Here is a 6,568-nt window from a genome sequence, read left to right on the forward strand (position 1 = left end):
TAAATGTATTGTATCAGATATCATGTGCACAAATAGATTTACCATCCCATGAAACATAATCTTTTTATTTCTATATGCTTGCTATGTGAATACTTCTGTTCTTTACTCTATTTAGTATATATTAGATTAATTTATAAAAGGCGTTCACGTTTTTTTTTTATCAAAATTATGAAAATATTTATTTATGACATAAATTGTACCATTAATTATTAAGAATTTTTAAAATTCTGTAACTAATGATATTTTTGATCAATAATATTACGGAACATTGTTCTTAATTTCACTTCATTTACATTTTTTATATTTTTTTTCATTTTATAGTATCAATATTATAAATGCGAATTTCTTAAAGATTTATAAGGTTTTTTTTATTGATTTTAAGAGTAAAGTTAGTCTCGTAAGTAATGTCCATGTTCTTCCTTGTATTTATATTTTTGTGGAAGAAAGTAATCTTGATTTTCTATCAACTTTAAAATGTTTTTAATTTACCTTTTTTTTTTATTGTAAGGAAATATGTGCAAGCATTGTTTTCTTGGGTTTTGAAAAAGTGTGTATGCTTTTTCAAAACATGTTTAAGTATAGATATTAAATATGAATTGTGCAACGTATCTTGATGATGTGTACTATTATTGGAGCTAATGGTTTTGTAAAAATACTTTTATATACAGTTGTGATTGGAATGTTTAAAATTTGTATTGATTTAAAAGAAAAAACAGGATACGTGTTTCAACCAGTTTAACATAGCTGTCGTCTATACTCTTTATAACATAAATATATTCATGTTTATAAATAAAATTAATTGTAAACATATTTTTACATTTAATTAGTGTATTTGTACATATCTTCAAACAATTAAAATTCATATAATAAACAGAACAATTGTTTCTCGGTTTATTGGTCAACTACTTGTTGAAACAAAATGTAAAATCTGTATTGCATGTGTAACTAATTAAAAGTTAGTGTTAGGACGAAAGGTCACATAAAACAAATGCTGGAATAGGTTGTATGTTTCACAGAAATGTATGTATTTTAATCGAGAATTATTGTAATTGTAAAATATTTACTGTGTTTAATCAGTAGCCCTAATAATGGCACGTATCATCAAGATACAACTCTATGTACATGGAATGTTTGACTTAATAAATCTGCTCGATTTACGTCTCCGTTGACGTATGGAATATTTTTATACTATTCCGAAAGATTCTACATTGTAATATATCTGCTCGCCTATTTATTTGGGTTAGCCTGTTAACTGGGGTAGTCGACTGCGGGACCGTTCTTTAGAACCTGAATGAACGGGTACCTGAAACAAATTTTTGGTAGTTAACGAAAATGAAAAACCAATTACTTGGTAACTTTCTGGTTGCATATAATATCTGTATAAAAAGGAATAGGAATTTCAAGAAATCATACAAACACTGTGTTTGTGCGTTTATTTGGCATTTTGAGCATTTTATACTTTTTTTTTTTTACAATAATTGTCATCTTAAGGGTCTGTCTGGTTCAAATAATTGAAACGTTTGTGTACGATGCAATGTTTCGGATGGGTTCAACTAAATTTTTATAAAGCTATAGTTATAGCACAGTTTATAGATGAAAGCCCCACTGTTGTGGCGCGTAGTAATTGGGAAGATTGAATTCGTGGTTTTATGTGAAAGGAATATACGGTTCGTTTATTCAGTGTTTATTTAATCGTGTTAAGAAATGTTAGAAATTTATTGTTACCTTTCTCACGGGAGGTTAGGGGACGGCTAAGGGGATGTTTGATTACGCCCAACGAGGGTTGTATTCCAATGTTCTTATTTCGTAATGAACGGTCCTTAAGTTAAGGCAAGCCTACATAATCGCTCGGTTCGCGAGCATATACGTACGTTATAATACATTTTCGTTAATCCTAGAATTTGGCACGTGATTCACGCAACACAATTTTTCACCATTGTGTCCTCGACTCGAAGGAAAATAAAAAAAAAAAAAACGGTGGTTTTCACGTACTCTCGTTATAGTGCGGTACGCGATATACATGTATAAAGCTTATACGTTACTGGAATCTGTTCATTTACCTTGAAAAGTGAACGAAAAGCAAAGATAAAGTGGACTACGATCACGACTGTGTATTCGTAGATCGCAAACCAGTTCGATCAACACACGCGACGCGTACAACTCTTCGTGTTTTAAAACTTTAAAAGGAGGTAGGATCAGTGGATCTTTTACACAACAACGTAACGATTACTTAATCGAATACACTCCATTTGTGTTACAACTGTACACCAATTTCTCTTTCAAATAAATTGACACAATTTTAAGGTGTTAGTTAAGCCCACCGCTAAACACATATTAACCTGCCAAAAAAAAACGACTCTTTACGATAACAGTCACTTTTACGACAGAGACGCCGAAGAGTAACTGTTGGGTTTACTAACGTTGCTCTCGGAGCGCTCTTGCCCGAACGAGTAACCGCCCCTAGGAGCAGCAGTCACCGCCCCCAGGAGCATCAGTCACGTGAGGGCAGCGATGCGAGGATAATTCCTTATCCGTACAGACGAGATGACGTCACAATAGAGCTATGTGTACTAATACGACTTGGGCACACCGTGTTAATATTTACTACGAATGAACGAGTGACGTCAACTACCCAACATAAGTATTACTCCCCCTTTACTACTCCCTACTACGTCACTTTGTCCGTACACCGCCAGGTTCTGCGTACTTCTGGCAACGCTGTACCCAATAGACGAGGGAGGAACATTGGATAACGAGACGAAAAGTAACATTTCAACACTGGGTGTTGATACAGCAGACTCACGTTAAAGTAGCAGTAACAACGCCCCAGCTCACACACGTGCACGCAACCCACTATCGGTCGCCATCTGTAACCAAAGTTCTGATCCAATTGGTGGATCGACCGAGCTGCCACGAGATCCTGCGTGCCTATTAGCTCACGTTAAAGTAGTGTTTCCAAGAAAAATCCGCCTCGAGAGCCCCGCACCGCTACTTTAACGTGAGTCTACTGTATTAAATTAAAACGATCTGTTTGGATCGCGAATACACAGCGCGACAATTTCCTAGAAATAATTCTATCTTATCGGTTAAGTATCACTACGAAGGGCCACTGTGGACCTTCACGAGGCTGTACCTCCCAGGAATCGGATCATTAGTTCTCTCGATTCCATTTAAGTGTTAATAATACTGATATAGGTCTTCGACGTTCATTTCGCGCGTACTATCCCCTCGTTAACGTACTCGCAGCCGTTGACGTAATGTTACGTCGTTTGACGAACTACGGTAGCCGCTGACGTGTTAATACGAATTTTCACTTAGGTTAGTCAAAAGATATTAGTTGTATCAAAAAACGTTTTAATGAATTGTATAGTATTTTAAGGGACGTATCGAATGGATAGAATTTAATTTCATTGTATCTTACTTTTTTTTTAGATATCAAGGTGACCTTGAGTTTTCTCAAGATCAATGCATCTTCTTTCAATACCATCATACTATAGGTCGTTGAATTCGTCTTTTTATTAGCAACAACGTGATGTTAAACAAAGATGCGTTGACCTTGAAAAAACTCCAGTTCACCTTGATATCTGAAAAAAAAATAAGATATAGAAAAATCATATTGTATCCATCCGATGCGTTTTTTTAAAAGCTACATAATTTATTAAAACGTTTTTTGATGCAATCAACAGATAATGAGTTATTTTAGATAGCAGTTCTTATTGACTCACCCCGTATATTTTTACGTGAAAAGAAACGTGTTTTTGAATTTATCAAAAATAGAGACACCGAATTCTATGCTTACGTAGAAATAATACTAGTATATATATATAGTATCAAGCAAACCATATTTACTCGAAGTCCGTGAGATTCAAGAAGATTGATAGTATAATAATATCGCGATAAATCTGGATTTTCGGAAATTAATTTTAAAAAAATTAAAGATTGCGTTGACGTTTCTTTGGAAGTTTTATAAATGTTGTTCGTTTGACAATCAATAGTGTTAACGATACAACCTTATGGCATCCAGCCACCATATTTTAAGTTCACCAAAATGAATTCGTAATGTCGGCTGCGAACGCGTTAACATGTTTTCTGTAACACTAGAACTACCGGAAAAATGAACGCGATTTCTATTTCTATACCGCGTTGATGAAAAGGAGAGAGTTTGTTGCAAAATATACAAATCGATAAATTAACGAACTTCTTCGTCTATATCGTATATTGCACACTGTTGCTGACATTATAATCATTTTTACAAGAGTTTATTAGCACTTTGGACCAGTCGTTTCGACTGCTTTGGATAGTTCTAATGTTAACTATTCTTATAAAATTGTGGAAATATCGATGATAACGGAACAACGAAAATTCCCGGAGATCTTCAGCTTCCTATATCTATTTTACAATGTTTTAAAATATAAAAATTCAATCCGACATCTCAACACATTCGACCCAAGGAACGTCACTTGTGAACGAAACGAATACTGTTCCGTGAACGAAAGATTCTGCAGATCTACAATAATGTTTGCACACTTTTTAATCGATACTGTGCACAGAATGTAATTCTAAAGATTGGTCGCCTATTTTCGAAACAGCCCGGAAGATCGTGCATGGGACTAGATAATCATGGGCGACTGTTTACTCTAAGAATATACTTTTGTCGCGTGGTATTGAGCCGACGGAGGTTCCCCGCGCCTAATTGGTGTTTGCCCCCCCCCCACCCCTCCTGTATCGTTACACCGATTCAATTTGGAGACCTCCGTGTTACGCGTAACCGCTACAATAATCCTACAGACTAGACGTATTATCGGTGGAAAAATATCGTATTTTGTTGTCGGAATATCGTAAATTTGCACGTAATAGATTGGACGTTCTATATCCGGCAGCTTAACCTTCCCCCACACGCGTATGAAAAAGTTGGTTGAGCGACGGAAACCCTTGACCCTCCCCACCCCCCTCCCCCCATGACGCGTTTCCGGCAGGAACAAACATTCGTTTGCTAAAAATCCTCAATTTTTTTTTCTTTTTTTAATGAAAATTTATCGTTTCACTTTCGTTGAAATAGTGTTTCTGTGGAAACATTTTAATCTAGTGGTTTAGGGATCTAAAGACAGAGAAACTTCGGATTTCGATGATCCAGGAATCTGTGGACTTAGGGAACTAGAGATCTAAAGCGTCAATGATTTAGAGCTCGGGGATCTAGAGATCCGGAGATCTAGCTCCTCGAACATCTAGAGATCCGGAGATCTATAGAGCCTTGAAAATCTTGGGATCTAGAGATCTAGAGATCCGGTGATCTAGAACCTCAACGAACTAGATCTTCGGAGATTCAAAGCTTCGAAGATCTTGAAATCTGGAAATCCAGAAGCTTTGAGATCTATCGATTTATTTAGAAATGTTTTCCTCCTGCCGTAAACGAAAATAAAATAGCTCCGAGTAGCGAAGCTCATGCTGCTGCCTCTGTCTCTCACAGCTACACGTATCGGCCTCGTATCTTATCTTTCTCTCTCTCTCTTTCTTTTTCTGGACATCAGAAGTTGGTAGCAGCGTGCACCATTCTTAACATTTTATACGATCTAATTACCTAATCTATCTCGTATATAATTACCTATGCTTAATCATGTAAATTTAAGGGTATCATTGACGTGTACACGACGAAACTGGCCAAAGGTCCTCGATCTCTTCCTCGAATCGATCGTCCTATCTACACAGAACCACGTAAAAGATGACGTCCTCTCGTATAATTTGTACAAAAAAAAAAATTAATCACCATCCGAACGTTACACTGGGTAATTGGGTCCGCAAGTCAGTCTGAAGAGGGTCGAGCTAACTGACCGGAAGGTAAAAAAGAAACTATCGATCGAGGGCTGCGTCTCTTTATACATATCGATTATCGATCTTGTAACATTGTAACCGGACACCTCGTAACATTAAACCGATCAAGAGCAAGTTTTACGAAATTCGTTTCCTTGACGCGGAAGTAGGGTGAGATCCATTGGATCGAGAAGGATTGACTCGAATGGACGTTAGAAAACACGTTAGAAAAGCAGACTTGATTCCATCAGATTTAGGACAGAATCAGATCAAAGGGACATAGCCATCTCCTTATAGAAATTCACGACCACTGTGCACAGTCATCTAGAACCTCGGTAAAAGACTATTTATTACGACTATGAAAAGTATTACCTGCTTCACTTAGAGATAGACACACGTCACAACAATAATGGCGGCGCGCGATGAACCTTTCTCATTGGTCCATTTTGCAGCGTCTAGGAACGATCTGCATTGCAATGAGATTGAGCATAAAAGTTCTTTTGTTTATCTTCGGACGACAAAATATTTCAAAATGAAATTTATGAACTGGCTATTTTGAGTGAGAAACTGATAAATTGTATTTTACAACGAATATTTTGTTGTAATACGGCGGTACTTTCCTGTAGAAGTCACGTGATACGTTACTGCGGAAGTCACGTGGTACGTATATAAATAAGTCACGTGGTGCGTTTCTGCAGAAGTCACATGATACGTTTCTAGAAAAGCCCGCGTAGTTTTCTTGTGGCGTCCCTACCTTTAA

This window comes from Dufourea novaeangliae, unplaced genomic scaffold (assembly GCF_001272555.1).
Source record: "Dufourea novaeangliae isolate 0120121106 unplaced genomic scaffold, ASM127255v1 scaffold60, whole genome shotgun sequence".
Taxonomy (NCBI): Eukaryota; Metazoa; Arthropoda; class Insecta; order Hymenoptera; family Halictidae; genus Dufourea; species Dufourea novaeangliae.